This window comes from Idiotropiscis lumnitzeri, chromosome 13, assembly GCF_059441095.1.
Source record: "Idiotropiscis lumnitzeri isolate Australia: NSW breed Sydney's pygmy pipehorse chromosome 13, RoL_Ilum_1.0, whole genome shotgun sequence".
NCBI lineage: Eukaryota > Metazoa > Chordata > Actinopteri > Syngnathiformes > Syngnathidae > Idiotropiscis > Idiotropiscis lumnitzeri.
Window position 1 is genome coordinate 6,041,754 of NC_142403.1, and position 17,681 is coordinate 6,059,434.

At 39.6% G+C, this 17,681-nt stretch overlaps 1 protein-coding gene across 1 annotated transcript in view; it reads right to left on the reverse strand.

Moving 5' to 3' along the window:
- Positions 1 to 12,935, reverse strand: part of nek7 (NIMA-related kinase 7) — a 67,105-nt gene extending 54,170 nt beyond the window's left edge. Inside the window, exon 1 of the mRNA XM_088313622.1 lies at positions 12,550 to 12,935. The gene's annotated coding sequence lies outside the window, so the exon portion shown is untranslated. The remainder of the gene's footprint in view (positions 1 to 12,549) is intronic.
- Positions 12,936 to 17,681: the final 4,746 nt, after the last annotated feature.

A 17,681-nucleotide genomic window follows, 5' to 3' on the forward strand; every position in this document is an offset into this window, starting at 1 on the left:
TTGGCAGCTACACTGCTAAGTTCCAGCTACTTGTGATCATTTTGATAATCTACAATGAAATGCATTGATCAAAATATGCCAACCAGGGTTTACCTCTTCCGCGGTAATCAACCGATCACGATCTGGGGCCGATCGATCAGAGTACAACTACTAATTATAGCAACAGTACAGTATAATCATAAAAAGACCTATTCATACCATCTTGACAAACACAATCAGTGATCAATAACTACATTTCCAGTCATAAAATGCAGTGACACTGCAGTTCAGAAACTTTAGTTTCAAGAATTAACAAGAGCTACAACTGGGAATCACAAGAGACCCTCTGATGATGACGATTATGACACTCTCCTTCCACATTCAATACCCCCAGGCTTCAAGCCTCAGGCCAAAATGAGAATCTGCTGTGACTCATAGTGCAACCACAGTAAAACGAGGGTGGGGGTGATTTATGCCCTGACCCAAGATGACAGTTGAACAAAGAAAGGCAGAAAAAAGCCAGAGTTTTAATTGTGCACCAAGCTTGCACATGAAATTAGTTGGAAATCCGTAAAGAAGATCTACGCTTCCTCAGAAATGGACTATTTCCGAGCAGTATAAGTGTAACTTCATCTGGCCAACCTTGGCAGAAACCCATCATCTTGGATCCGTGATCCATATGGATCAAGCACCACGGTTCACGCCGGGGACGATCCATGGAATGGTTGTTGGTTTAAAAAAAAGAAAAAAAAAAGTGCAGGTTCACATTACGGCAACATGATTAGTCCACATCCACTATAATAGCAGTAAAGGGGAAGTTGAAAACCCTCATGGGTCATGCAACTTAGGGTCAAGCAAACAAATTAACGATACTGGATTTTTTTTTCTGCCGTCGTTCAACAGGCATGTCAAGGACGCTGCAAACATACTCAACGAACACGGCGCCTCCGCAAAGGCTATCATCAGACTAAAGCTCACCAAATAAAACATTGAGTCAATGATGCCAATGCAATAACGCTAGTCGAATTTTTCTATGAAGTTGAAGCTCGAAGGAGTTGAAGCCGCTTCTCCGTGTCCAGAGTCGACTGCACTCAAAACACGCTTTGAGATCAAAATCTACTTTTACGTGCTAGTAATTGTGGCACAAATATGTCGCACTGTAGTCTCTGCCTACAACACAACAATGCCGGAATCGGGGTTTGCTTCCTGATTTTTTTTTTCTAGCATTTTATCAAAGGTATTTTTTATTGATATTGATCATGTATCTATTCGATCTTAAGATTGAATTATCACTCAGTCCTACAAGTGCGCCCACCTTTCGAGGAAATAGTGACGTGCGTAGACTAGTCGCATTGGCCAAAATGCTAGCGAGTATTGTACATTACGCACAATGCATCAAGTAAAAAGAGCGAGTGAAGACTGATCCATTTAAGTGGATAAAACTCAAAATATTCATAAATAGCAATAATTTCATTCATTTATTCATGAAATTCACATTAGTGGCCTGGCCGGACAAATATTAGTGAACTTCAGGTGGCGCGACACAGTTAATGACAGATACTCCAATTAAGAGGTCTTCTTTGAGGAAGTATATTGAAATCTTGGTGTAAAGGAGACAGACAACCTTACAGACACAAAAAAGAAAAAAGAAAACTCCCCTGAGTCTTGATCTTTAGTTTTAAGATCAAATCAATAAAAAATAGAAAATCTCAGATCATCTCAATAATCTCATAATAAAAAGACAGTGAAAGGGATAAGGGAAGACACAGAGAAAGACAGACGGAAACGTCGCCAGCGCTTCACAGCGCATAGAGGGAGTGGACAAAGCAGCAACAAGATACTTTCATAATAATTTACAGCATTGTGTTCCAAATCCCGCATGAAACATTAAGGCTCGTTTGCGGTGAGGCTGGAACAAACGTCCATTGCACACTAACACACAATAAAAAAAAAAATTAAAATAAAATAAAAATCCTCTCTCTTCCTCTGTCTCAATGTGTTCATGAGTGCAATTAATTCTGCTCTCGTCTCATCTCATGACAAATGCATACTGTCATTGTCACTGTTGCGCTGTTTACAGTGGCACCCAGCATCTTGTAATCATTCAATGAAAGTGGATTTGTATCCTCAGGGGGTTGGCATTTTTGCTTTTGGATAATCAAAAGCAATAGAAAGGGACAGGGTACAACTAGAGAGTAATCTAAAATCAAAATTGACGATACTGCATGAGAGATGTCTTCGCATCACAGTTCAAATGATGCCAACGTGGTTGGCTTCAGCAGTCAGTCCATTGCAGCAGTTCCGTCGGCTTCGACTGACCGCAAGCAATAGTAACATTCTGAACATGATGCAACATAACTCCAATGAACACTCACACGCTGTGTGGGGGTTGTGCCTTTGTGGCTTTTCAACATTTCAATCGCAGTTGCACGGCGTGGCGACATTGCAAACTCAAAATGGACAGAAGCTTTCACACGCGTGAAAAATACATTTCCGGGACACATTCACAGTGTGCGATCAAATACAGTACATACAGTAGGGATGTGATGATCCAAATGTCACAGTAAGATATCACGATATGAACCGAACAAAACAATAATTGTCATGATATTGTAAGGAGGTTGGTGACAAAAAAAAAAAAAGCTCGATATCAAAATTTTATTTTACCTTTACTTATTAGAAGTCATGCCAATATTGTAAATGTTGCTCATGTTGGAGAAAAAAAAGCAAAATATTGTGTTTTGTACAACTAACCCAAAACAGTAACAAAGAAATAGGCATAGCCAGTCATTTTATTGTCACGTGTTCGCTCTTATTGGTTCAGCAGCAAGTTCTTTTTTTGTTTTTTTTTATGGATGTGCTTCTTTTAATGTTGTGATGAAAACAAAGGAGAAATTATAATATTGCAATATCACCGTTGTCATTCCGTCCATAATACACCACACGGTACACCTATAACGTGTTTTACAACAATACTTAACTATATTTATGATTTTATTTGTACTTGTGGGAGAAACAGTGACGCTTGTGGTAAAAATGTAGGCGAATGGCGTGCGCACTGCCGTGGGATTCAACATTCATGTGAGCACCCGCAGGCCATAGTTGGCTCATGTCAGTTTTAGAGTCTCTTGGTGCTGGTGTGTATTCATTACCATTACGTCACGTTCATCGGTGCAATATCAGCTAAATTTGACCGATGACAAAAGCCGTCTCACATACACCAATGCTGGTCTGGTTACTGTCAATTTAAGAATCCAAGCCTCTGCTGCCTGACATAAGAGATACATATGGCAAAAATGAGAACAACTTCAGAAGTAACAGTGAGCCGTTTGTTAGAACGACTTTCGTTTTACCAAAGCCATTATTTGAACAGTTTTTGTTTCCTTTCCTAAACATCACAAGCCCCGGTGTGTTACGCTGTTGGCAGTTGTACTAACAACTAGAAGAATTTGAACCCATAGTAAAAAAGAGCCAATATATCCAAATACAGCATTTTTCCTTAAACTTGCATGAAATTAATGACAATTTTCTGCATAAATATTACTGTGCTCAATCTGTATAAAAATTCTAATGTTCAAAGGAAAAAGTCAAATGCCAAGCTTTTTGGGTACCAAAATGAATTTAAAAAGGTTTTCCACTATTCATGTGACTAATAACCGGTACATATCAAATTTCTCGATTAATGTCATTTAATTTTGATACTTAGTATATTTTTTTTCTTTCAGAAATGGTCACGCAGGTCTTAAAGTTTAATAGGAACAACAACGCTGTATGAGTCTCAAAATTGAGTATCAGTATTCTAAATTCAGTACTTCAGTATTTATTGGAGGTGCTGAGTCTTTACTGTTGTTTTTCAGGCTTTAGATCAGCTAAATAGAACTTCTCAGCCTCTAAAAAGTAGACATTTTAAATTTTCTTTGCAAAGTGTAAAACAAGTCTACATATATACAGTATATAAACTGCACATGTCATCACTTCAACTAATCAATGATATACCATGGGTTCACAAATCGAAGGCATTGAGCAGTTTGATGATAAAGGACTTCAAAAAAAATGAATGGGTTGGAAAAACAAATTGCACAGAAGAGATTGTGTGGTCATGACAAAATGACCCAGCAGCACTATAACTATTTCATTATCTTCAAACAAGGTCCAAAGCCAGGATTTTTTTGCGTTTGCATGTCTTTGTAGTCTTTTCCCTACAGAGCATCACTGAGCCCGGTGAGAGAAAGCATCAGTTCCACAGTGATGTTAAAAATGTTCACGAGACACAAGGGGCTGCAAGGCATCGTCTGATTTGAATGCTTGAAACATCCATGACCCTTCATACTAAAGAAGAAAGAGAGAGATGCACAATTATTGATGAAGGGGGCCGTTTCAAGGGAGTGGAAGACGCTGCTTGAATAGCACTCTCATTGCCAAAGACCTTACTCTAAACTTTAACCATACAGAGCCAGGAAAGGAAAGAGTGTTTTCGATTGTTCTGGGAAAGGCAGCAACAATGTACAATATTTAAATGTTTCATTTTGAAACTTAAAAGTTGGAATACCAAGGACGGACAAAGCTTGTGGTGGTCCTTTGCCAGCATCAGTTCTGTGCAAATGCTTGGCCATGGTCTTTGACATCATCCAAGAGACGGCGTTAAATGTAGCTCAAAATAGCCAAAGGATGCATCTTCAAAAATGCTTTGTGAAGGAAGAATGCTCATATTTTTGTTTTTGTTACGGACAAAAGAAAGACCCATAGGCTAAAATGTAGTTTAAGTGGTCAGATGACAAATGTCTCATCTGATCCTCAATACAGCAGAGTGTCTGGCTTTAGGGCTAAAATGGGAACTTCTGACTGAACACAGAATTGGCAAATTCCATTACACTTAATCACTGCTCTCGGTCAAGCATGCAGATTTCTCCATACCAAGAGTGGAAATTTTGGTTTAGCCCAAAACAGTAAAATACTTGACAGGAGCGCTGACTACAACTGTAGTTTTGTCAAATACAGAATAGTCCAAAAAGTAAAAAGAAAACCACTAACCTTTTCATTCTCATGAAAATGCTAGTCAGCATGCATCCCAATCAAATACAAGAATTTGCCTTATTTTTTATAACTCTTCTTCCCGGGTGATTTTGTTAAGCTATTTTTTGGAAAAAAATAAATCCTACACTGTTGACCCCACCTTCTAAGCATGATTAACCTTAATGACATTCACACATAACCATTTTGTCCTGGCTGAACTTCTAAAACACAGAGACAGACGCAAACATTTGGCAGCTATTGTCGTTCATCCGGTTCTTGACAACACTCCTTGACAGTCAACTTCAGCCGGCCAGTGTTCATCATGATGCTGGGAGACTCAAGCTTGTACAAAGCCTCTGACGGTGATCAAATGTGGCAACAGAGAAGTGAGTAATTATTAGGTCAACAAGGTATGTCAGCTCCAACTCACCCTTAGCTGAATCACCCCCCTCTAGCATTGCCAAATGTGATGGTATAAATGCTGAAATATTTGGTGGAGAACAGGACCATGAACATCATGTTCAAGCATTTTAAACATACTTTTGTTTTGTTTTTTTCGACGCAACCCACCCATATTCGGAATTAAGCCCATGGCAAGGTACTTAACAATAAAATGCATATGTTCGGCAATCAGTGTGTGCAATCAAGTGACATCATTTCAAGGAGGCCAAGACGTCAGTCAGCCATTGTCTCGTTAACTGCTCTGTTATCACGTTTTGGGGCGAAATGCTTCGGCGCTGTGTGCTGATGCTTTGTTCAAATTCATACCAACAGTTGTCCGAGGAGCCAAAATATAAGAATAGAGCACGTAAATTGGCCGTTTTTTTAGCGTTATAGCGTTTATCTTATCTCGCTCTTTAAAATATGTTTGCACTTTTTCTTTCCAGACTAAAAACTTTTTTCCAGTGAAGAGAGAAATCTATTACCTTGCAGTCACTTTAACCTTCGTCAGAGCTGTCACATTACCCGTGTGATGTTTAAAAAAAAATAAAAATAAATAACAGCTGATCGGGTCGAGAAACCTTCAAAATACGAAACCCAACCCAATCAAAACTCACCAGCATCATAACAGACAGTAAAGACTGCCAATTACTCCACAAGGTCCATCAACAAAGGAAAACATCAAGGCAAGAAGAACAGAATCGAAAGCAAAAAAAAAAGACCAAAAGAAGGACACAATAACACTTCAATTTGTCCGAGGATTAACAGAACCCATACAACGTATCATGTGGAAGCATCAAATGCACACAGAAGTAAAACCACATTAAAAACATAACAACTTGTTCATCCGAAAGGATTTGAATGCAGAATCATTAACAAAATTCCGTGCAAATCATGTCATCAAATCAAATCAACATATTGGGGAAACTGGACGTACATTCACAATCTACAAAAAAAAGAAACAACAGGTCGTTGCACAAGAACACAAAAACAAAAAGCTGAACAATAAAACAAGAAATCGGCCATAACAGACCACTGCAGAAGAAATAATCATATTATGGACTGGAAGAAGGGAAACCAATAAATTCAAAAGCTGGACAAAGGAGGCCATCAAAATATATAAACATGGAGACAAGACCATCACCAGGGATGAGGGGGCTTATGTGCTCCCACACACCTGGGACACTGTTTGAAGGTTTCCCGACCCGATCAGCTGTTTTTTAGACACGCCACATGGAATAGTGACAGCTCTGGCGAAGACTGAAGTGACAGCTGAAACTGTCAGCATGGTAAGAGATTTCTCTCTTCACTAGAAAAAAGTTTTTTGTCTGAAAAAAAGAAAACTCCAAACCTATGACCAGTTTCCTTCTCGCAAAGCGAATGAATTTCATGCAGATGTTGAAAGTGTTCTTTGCTACAAGCACTTTGAAAAAAAATGTAAAATAATAAACGATCTTTACACAAAGTGATGGAAACTATATAGTCTGACAAAGGTGGGATTCATAAAGTTAACCGAACCAGTTCAAACCAATTAACTCATTTACTACCAGCCAAGTAAAAAAAAAAAAAAATTGACGTATTTAGCCGTCAATGGCAGTCAATGAGTTAATGGGCATACACTTGTCTTGTAAACATCCTGGGAAATTGTACAAATGTAGAACAACTGTTTTACCCCAAATGAGAAAAGATTGTGGAAATTAGCTCTGATTTCAGTCTCCACAATTAATAAAAAGAAAAAGCAAAATGTAGTCTCGCGCCCGTCTGGAGTTTCAATGCGCAATTCTGTTGTTGCGGTCTGCTGCAATATTTGGAGGCACGAGATTTTCTCGGCCCGCGTGGCCTATAAATTTGTCTGGCCTCTATCCTGGCAGAGAAAAGGGCAAGACGTGGTCGAGCTGTCAACCAGTTATGTTTGCGATGGCCGGCCGATGAGACCGAAGCGCTTGCCACGCGGCCCAAAAAAGCAAACGAGAGGAAGGAGGGATGTTCATCAGGACAGCACGAAGAAGAGACAAGAGGACGGAACAAAGAAAGAACCTCACTCTTATTTGGGTGAAACCCAAATTCAGGCGCACTCTCCTCACTCTCACAATAGTGGGACGACTTAGTTATTCAAATTTTATTTTAGAAAGGTTTGAAGTTAACCTGCTGTCTCACCTTTGATAATATAGCTTACTTAAACTTTATATATCAATCCTCAAATTCAAAATCTCATCAATCCAACCACAATTGATTCTTAAAGTAAACATATTCTGATTTAAAATTGTAGTGCTCATCAAATGAAAACTAATTATTGTAGACATTGCAAGATAAAGAAATGTGTAAACACATAGGAACCTCGAGAATATCGAGATATAAAATTTTGTCTATCGCAGAGCTCGTGCGTAAAATGGCTAGCGCCCCTTTAATTGCTGAACTAAACTGAATTTCAGCAGCTCAACAGTAAATATCAGATTCATGAAGTCCTTCCTTCAAGCTAAGTAATAGTGCGTGTGTTTAATCAAATTATAACATGCAAACATTAGCTTTTACTTTGTAAACAATATTTTACTTTGTAAAACAATCATAAATATGTGCCTATTTTCAAAAGGTTGCAGTTGAGAGAGACGGGGGGTGTTAGACTTATGAGTTTAATTTGTTTCTAGCTTGTAACTCAATTTACTGGTGCATCACAAATAAATATATAATTCTGTGAAAACTTTAGAATTTGTGTGTTGAATGGGTTCCTTTGAAGGGCGTGGCCTAGTGAAGGACGGCAGGGGGTGGAGCATGAGTAATTGAACCTGAGCAGCTCCTTGAGAGTGTTCTCATTTTCTTTTTGTTTGTTTAACTGTCCCGTAAACTTTGGCACGCGACACAGTCAGACTAAGCGACAGCTCGTAACTCCAAAACACGCACATTGGGGCACACGCTGTACATGCCAAATATGATAATTTCTGCAGTGATATGGTTCCAGAAATAAATTTGCATGTTATGCTTTGTGGCACGCCATTGTCACTCTGCTCAACAGCTGCACAACATCCGTCTTCTTGTGCCAGTCATCAGTTTATCAACCACAATCTGAGTCAGATCAGAACACAGCCGCAATGTGAAGTTCACATGAAACTTTTTCAATTACAGAAAATCTATGACGAAAACATGAAACTATCAGAATTAAATAAACTTTTTGGCCATTTTGAGGTCTCGAGTGCTGTTATTGTATGTACACAAAATAAGTAAACAATAAATAACATAATTCAAATAAAAATGCTCCTACGTACAACAAGTCTCTTCGGGTGGTTGACTATGAATTGATAAAACCCACTGGGGTGCCCAATTTCCTCCAGTGGGATACAGTAATAGTTTTGTGATGGAAACCATGGGAAAAAATATTCAATTTCCACTACCCTAGTGATAGATGGATATGTCCAACTGGAAAATTGTACATTCAAACAACTGGACCGGGTCGTTGAGCCAGCATCTGGCCAACCAAGTAGAACTGTGCAATTTAGAAATATAACTGATCTGCTTTGCATTACGTCATCGCTGTCAGGCAGAATCCTCATACTTTAAAAATGACAACCTTTTGGGAAATTCAGTAACAAAAATGCCAGCTTGCTTGGGCTAGCAGAGAGCATGTTTCTCAGTAGAACCAACCCAATCGGTCCATATAAAAAAAAAAAAAAGTACCATCCTTGGTAATCATCCCTACTATGCATGTACACAGATGCAGTGTTGCAGCAGCCATATATGTCAAAAACTATTTAAAAGATGCAAATTTGTAAAACCACTGAATGCAACATACTCTGAAACCACGCCTCCGTTGACATCTCTCACAAGCCTCTTTTGTCTTTTCTTGCTCAACAGACACACAGAATGGTTTCATCATTCCGCCAACACTGCCTGATGACAACATGGTCAAAGGAGAAAAAAACCCACACCGATTCTAAGATGGACACCTTATTCATCTTGCATAGCCACAAATCAGATATCAAATCCATAACAAACTATTTTTTAAAAAAAGCCATAAATCCAACTTGGTGGGGAAAATGCATTTCTCTGTCCACATTGCATAGGACTGGCTAGCTACCAGCACAGGGTGAACCCCGCTTCTTGTCAGCTGGAATAGGTTGCAGCTTACCTTACTTTGAAAAAGCGTTACAGAAAAAAACACAATGAATGGATGTCTACATTGCACAAAAAAGTCCCGCATCTTGAAACCATTTCAGTGTTGTACAGCTTCTGACACTTCAATTCTCATCATTTAGCAAGTTCAAGCAATTGTATCACGCAGACATTACAAGTGACATCTGCTAAACCTTAATGTAAGTGCGCGTGTATCCGCCACTGAATGGCTCTAAAAATGGTCAAGCAATGAGCCACACTCATGATCATGCAACCATTTTTTTCCCCGTTCATCACTGAGTTCACGTTTTTGTTTTTTCTTACCACTATAAACAACAAACCATGACCTAGAACAGGGGTCTTAGTTTTAATCATAACTTCAACATTTCTCAAAAGATCAAGGACACGATATTTTTCTATGCTTCTGCCAAATATTAATTAAATTGCTTAACTGATAGACTAATTTTGGGGACTTACGGTTTACCAAGTCCCCTGTGACGTTACTCCGACTCGTCATGATGGCTCATATTTTCTATCCCTTCCAATGTTAATTTCATGAAAAAACTACAAATAACTTAACTGCGATACACCTTTTTTTCCCTCACAATACATAGAATAAGAACTGATGGATCAATTTATTATTCTCAACTCTGAATTTGTTTTTGTTTTTTCTATGCATAGCACCTATTATACAAATGCTATACAGCAATAAGTGGTTATTTTTGCCTTATTTGCTGTATTTTACTACATCCATATTACTTTATATCACTTTACTAAAAGCAGGCTTTCAGATTATTTTACATTGAAAATTTCAATTTAATATTCAGTGTCGTTTTCAAATGATCATTTTTGTTATGCTGAGATGTACCTATTTTTTGCTCAATGACTGGAATTACTTAACTCATTAAATTGAAATATTTAACATCACTGTTATATGGGGTCTCTTTGTGTGTTTAGCAAGCTTTCCAGTGATAAGTCATTTGAAAATGGGAAAACAAAGAAAGCTTCAAACGCTGACTCAACAACAACAAAAAAAGGTCAATGTGAAAATCTCAACCGCCACTGACATTGCTTTAAGTCATTGGCCAGAAATGTGTGTATTCTCACTGCTTTTGAACTGTTAAATAAATTTGGCAACCTTTGACACAGGAGAATGTTACTTCGAGCAATGGAATTGTATTTAAGAGATCTGTCTGATAATGCCAGTTTCATGTCACTCAATTAATCTTTCAAATTACCTGCAAGCACTCGACAATTGAAAATTACGAAAAGTCTGGTCCATAAATATCCAGACAATTACATGATTTTCAGCAGTGCAGGTCTTTACAACACCACAATGAATGTTAAAGGGGAACAATCAAGATGTGCCTTAGGTGCAGACTCTGAACTTTAAGGTTATTTACATCCGCATGTGAGGAGTGAGGGGGCAAGAGTTCAGAGGAATTCTCAGAGTGATGGATGGAATAATCAAGAACATATCGATTCCAGAAAGATGTGTTTGTGACACTCCTATATAAATCAAATTGCCACTTTTCAAAACTTTGTAGTAATCATGAACAGCCTTAAGTCTCAAACCAATGGACGTCACCAGACGCTGGGTTTTATCTCGTGTGATGCTCTGCCAGGCCTCTGCTGCAGCTGGCTTCAGTTCCTGCTTGCTCTTTGGACATTTTCCTTTCAGTTTACCAAGTGAAATGCATGTTCAATCATTAAAAACTCTTTGGTTGCTCTCGCAGTATGCTTTGGGTCATTGTCCATCCGCATTGCAAAGAGCCATTCAATGAGTTTTGAAGCATTTGTCTGAATATGAGCAGATAATATCACCTGAAACATTTCAGAATTCATTCTGCTATTTTTTTAGCAGTTACATCATTATTTAATCGAAGTGATCCAGTTCAACTGGCATCCATATATGCCCAAGCCATTAAACTACCACCACCATGCTTCACTGATGAGGTGATATGCTTTGGGTCTTGAGCAGTTTGTTACCTTCTTCATACTTTTCTCTTTCCATCATTCTGGTGCAAGTTTATCATCGTCTCATCTATCCAAAGGGTTCTGTTCCATAACAGTAGCGACTCTTTTGGCTGTTGCTTGACAGACTCTAATCTGGCCTTCCTGTTTTTTGAGACTCACCAATGGTTTACAACTTGTGGTGAAACCTCTGTAGTTCCTCTAGTGAAGCTGTCTCTTAATTCCTGACACAGATACACACACCTCCTGCAGCGTGTTCTTGATTCGACCAACTTTTGTGAAGGTTTTATTTTTCATGGCGAAGAAAACGGTACACACAGTCAGGTCCAAATTTTATGGACCTGACAACATACTGTACCTACTTAATGTTGACTGATCATCACAAGGTTAACGATTTGATGGCCTTTCAAGTGAGCAGCTCTGTAAATGAGTTTGTGCAAATGACACCTGGTTGGGACAGAAGCATGATCTGCTTCTTGAAGTCGTACTAATAACCACACAGAATCGTGTCTTGCCAAGCAAACCCCCCATAAAGCAGCTTTGTATAGGTATGGAAAGTCAAAGACACGTCTTATAAAGGTCTTACAACAATATTGGCGTGGAAAGTAATAAGAGTACACCACACAGTCTCCACGCGCTATTACGTTGCATCATTGGAAATCTGTTGCCTGCATTCAATAAGTTGCTGCTTTATTGTATTCAGCACCGACAGACAGTTTGACTGGAAATACATTGTATCGTACTTAGTGACAGCGACATTAGTTGCTTCAAGTCAGACGAACTATAATGCAGTGAACGTTAGCATTGCTACATGCTAGCCTCGGGCAAGCTAAGCTAACTGACGAACTTCCCTCAAACTTTTTCCCCCAAATGTGAAACTCGCTTACAAGCACCGACTGTGGCAACACCGGGGCACCTCTAACAATTGTGCCGTTCCAGTCTTGTCCAAAGCAATTCGAATAAAACAATTGATAAGGGGTTCATTAGCCGCGCCAGAGTAGTTTTGCTAAGTTCACGGTCAGCTGTGTGAGGACTTACCAGGAAGTGGCACTCTTGTTGCTAAGCTATTCCTTCTTCACACGCTGACTCTCCACTGATTGTTACGGCGCTCGTCTCTTTTCCGACTTTCCCTTACCTGTCGAAGAGCACGAGCGGAGGGGAAGAGAAAAAGTCGCCTGGGTCGGCCTCTTGTTGCGTAGACGAAACGCTGAAAGTTTTTTGTTTGTTTTGTTTCGGCGGGGGGGACGGGAGAGAAAGTGCTGCCGCTGCCGCGTCAGTGAGGTTGTGTGCGTGCTGCGAAAGGCAGGCAGGCAGGCAGGCAGGCAGGCAGGCAGGCAAGCAGGCAGATCGTCCGCTAGGCCCCCCAGCAGCCGTCACACTGCTGACCGCGCGCCACCAATGTAAACAAGGCAGCATTCCCGGAGAGCTGTCAAATACCGCGAGACTCCGCACAAACGCCCCAAGACTCCCACATTGGCCTTGTCATATATTCATTTATCTCATTACCTGATTGAAGTGCTGGTTTGTTTTTTTGTTCTTTTTTGCAAGCATTAAATACATTTGCACACATATAAGCCATACATTCTTATTTGGCATCGGTAGGCAAACTGCGGCCCGCGGGTTGCATGCGGCCCGTTAAACGTTTTAATCTGGCCCGCCAAGCTTGAAAAAAATTAAATGAATCAACCTTTTGAATGTTTTATTTTCTAAATACTGTGGTTTTTCAAACATGTGTATATTGTAATGCTTTTGTTCAATTTCATTTACCATAAATATTATTTGAGGTTACCAAAACACTCCATCCATTTGCTCCTCGTTCGGCCCCTCTGTCAAAATTTAGAACCCATTGTGGCCCGCCAATCAAAAGGTTTGCCCACCCCAGTTATATGGTGTTTACATAATTGGGTTTTAAATGAAGACTACCAGTCACCCCACCTAAAGACCACATGAGTAACCTAGGAGCCTGTTCCAAAAAATAGCTTACCCCTGGGAGAACACTGTGATTTCCTAGGAATGCTATAGAAGTGATTTAAAAACAGCAGGAGATTCATAGAAATTCATTATTTAATATTCATCTGGGCTGGATTGGCCATCAAGCGTTAGGGGCTGATGCCCGGTGGGCCAGTGTCTTTTGGGCAGATATGGTGCTATTTGATTATTGTCCTCCATTTTACCCCAAGAGATCGGCCCACACTGGAGGGGTGTCCACTCATTTATGAAGACTGTTATGACTGTGAACCCATATAAATGAATGATCACCTTACGTTATCACATACACACAACAAATTGATGAATGCCAGTTTTGAAATCAGAAGCCAGTCAGTAATTGTTTGTTCAACAATTCTTCAATTTGTTTTAAAAGGGGAGGATTAGTAACAAACAAATATCTCATATATCAATGTTGTTAAAAGAGAACAAAATGTGCTATAAACAAGAAGTTGTCGCACATGATTTGCCCGTCGCGGGCCACATAAAATGAGGTCGCGGGCCAGATCTTGTTTGGCTGGTTATCTTTGAGTAATTAAGGAAAACACAATGGTACATCTAAACTCAAAGCTGAACATTTTACTTTGAATGGGAATGATTATCCGTCAGGACTGTGTCAATGTGGAATCATTTGGGTAATAGATGAGGACACACACAGTTACTCGATATCCACTCTAGCTTATGTTTTACGGCTTTATGCAAAGTGTCCCAAAGACATTGTATAATTGGGAAAATCATGAGGACGTATTGACAAAAACGGAACAGCAGATTTCAGACTGGCATGTGGAATTGATCAGCTTACGTGACTTTGATAAAAGCTTGCTGTGCTCATTCCTTTCATACTGACAAATTCCAAACACTCGTGATCCACTGGAAACACATCCATCTTAGCAGCTGCATTGTTAATAATCAACAAGTTAGGTGGGATGCTGTTTTTGTTCTCCATACTTCAATCGCCTTTTTTGTTAACCTCACTGCAAATATGGAAAAGGGAGAGATGCCTGCAGTGTACAGCCCCCCCCCACCAACCCCCTTCTTTTTCTTCAACAACGGTTGAAGATTAAAAGAAACGTCTTGCAGATATCTGTCAATTCGCTATGTGAATAATGCTGTGTGGAATTTAATGGCACAAGTTATATTGGGTTTCCACTACACCCACATTTTCTCTCAATAAGATCAATGGCGCTCAGTGACAGATAGGGACGGTCTTTTGTATCTTCAAATTTCAGGTTTCTAAGGGAATAATTAGATGGATGGATGAGAAGTAATGCATCAGTCTGCTCGGGGAGCTGCACCCAGAGATCCTCTAGTTCAACACGCGTGCCGCCACGTCTGTTTGGTGGAAAACTGTGAAATAATCGTGTGGTATTTCCATTGTTTTAAAAGTGCCTGTCTGCCTGATGTGGTGCTTTTAACCAAGAAAAACTTTTTTTGTGTAATTTTTACTGATATTGTTTATTTAGCAGAAAAGAGTTCTTTTGATAGTTTTTTTTTTTTGTTTTGTTTTTTTCGCATCCGCAGAGTGAGTGCTCTTATGTGTTTCACTCTATTCCCCCTTGAAACCTTTCTGTGGTGCTGCCTGCTCGAGGTTCTTCCTGCAGGCGGTTAAAGAAAGAAGCACTTTAGACTTATTACTGTACAGTGACATCATGATTCAAATGTGATAAAGCCAACTCTTTGTCGTTCTTTGGCCAATCTGTGCATGAAATTACACACAGTTGACTTTAATCTATAATATTGTGTCCTCTTATGCTCATCCTCCATTACTATACCATTCGAGATGATCAATTGTGCCAAGGAAATGGTCGCAATTCTACTTAACTTGGACCAAAAATGATTATTTACAGCCATTAATGTTTAATTAATGTGTAATGTGTAATTAATTTATTTATTTATTAGATTTTATATATATATATATATTTATTTATTTATTTAGATTTATTACAAATAGTTTTTCCAGTAAGTGCAATTTGTTTACATTTTTTTTTCTTGTTCGCAGAAAATATAAGATGGAGGTTGTCCAGGTTTTTATAGAATTTGGGGATTTAACAAAAAAAAAAAAAAAACACACAAGGTCCAAATAATAACCTGTCTAACCACATGTTGCCATTCCAACAACAGCATTAAGCTTTGTGGTTAAGAACAAAAAAAAAACTGTCAGGCCCATAAGAAAGTAAATGTAATTAAGACATGATCATCATTCTTTCAGTGATCATCCTTTTTGTGATATTTTTGTCGGTGGAGTGCCATAATATTTTTCTAATGTAAAACATGTTGATGCGTCTATAAAGGTTGGAAAACTGCTCTTGTGGTTGCTTGAAGGGAGTGGTAATTACTGCTAAAAATAACTGGGTGCCACTCAACACATTCATAAAGACAACATACACACCTCGGACATTTTCTTTTACGTGTTGCCACTTCTTCTGCAGTTGTTGATTGTCAAACAACGTTATCACTGTTTTCATCATCAAAGATCCAAAACAAGCACTGCTGTATATCCAAATCAGCTGAAAACAATGACAAATATCCTCATTTAAACTCTGTAAAGTGATATAATTGATTTGTTTTGAAATACATTACATATGTTTAAAGGTAGGAAGACTACTTAGCACGATGGCCTCACAGAGCGGAGGTCGTTGGTTCGATTCCGGCTCCGGCCTTCCTGTGTGGCGTTTGCATGTTTTCCCCGTACGTGTGTGGGTTTTCTCCGGGTACTCCGGTTTCCTCCTACATGCATAGCAGGTTGATTGGACACTCTAGGTATGAGTGTGAGCGTGGATGGTTGTTTGTGCATGAGTGCCCTGCGATTGGCTGGCCTTGTAAGCAACGGTTATCGTTGTGGTGCGGAAAGCCCTGTGACGACGTGTGGGATAGTCCCGGGAGGCACAAGTGTCAAACTCCAGTCCTGGAGGGCCACTTTCCTGCATGCTTTCAAGCTCTCTCGGCTGCAACACACCTGATTATCAGCAAGCTCTGAAGAAGCCTGATAAGAATCCTGCTCATTTGAATCAAGTTTGTTGCAGCCAAGGTCATGCATGTTGATCAACATAATGTCATCAATTAATAATGTTGGAAACAGCAGAGGACTGTAAATAATCATTTGCATGGATAAGCCAAGGTATTTGCAACTTGCTCAAAGAAATACAACAATGCCTTTTTTTTTTAGGAAGTCAATTCTGATCTGAGAAATGTTCCGAAGCAAGAAAAACTATATTAACATTTGTTCTTAGAAAGACACTGATGATGTTAATATTTTATCACAATTATTAACAATGATTTAACAAAGTAGGAATCAAATAAATGTCACAATGCAACACTTTCTCACCACCGAAAGCCAAATGGATAGATAGATAGATAATATGCATGTATTTTGCCAATTTGAAAACTTGATTGTAAGAAAAAAAAAAAGAAAGTTGATGTTTTCCCCCCATGTCTTCGTTTTGTGTTGTTGATGTGGCTCAGGGGTGAGGCATGACTACGGTGCGGTAGAGACAGAAGCTGCAGTCAGAGCGGCTGTGATCAGGTGCACACTTCATAGACACCGGCAGATGGAGGAGAGAGGAGCTGCGAGCATCCTGAAGCTTTAGCAGGAACTGAGAGGTTACACTGGAGCGCTACAAAGCTGACCTGTCACGCGCTGACACACGCCGTATCAGTGCACGCCGGCTTCCCCTTCATGTGCACACGGAGCAACGCTACCTGGAGGAGAAAAATGTTGACTCCGTTTTCACATTGGAGGCAGCCCGCATTTCCATTTTATTGGCTAATTAATGTTGTTTTGTCTTCAAAGCGCAACGACAGCCCGTTGTTATCGGCCTTGATCGCAGCATTTTCAAGGTTGCCTAGATATGAAGCGTCACATGATGAATTCGTTTAAATATAGAAATAACAGCACAACAGAGAAATAGAGGATTTATGGCGTGCGGAGAGCCATGTGCAAATGAGGCATGGGAGAGATAGTTTGTAATAATGTGAAGGACAAAACTGGCATATTGTATCTGGCATCATCACTCATAAATTCTGTTTTTCAGCCTTTCATTGGTGTGTGTGTATGCGTGTGCATGTGCGGGTGTGTGTGCGTGTGTGCGCGCGTGTGTTATCTTGGCACACGTCCAGTAAATCACTCCACCTGTTCTGCTTCAACCAGCAGGCAGGCCTCAACATCATACCACACACACGCACAC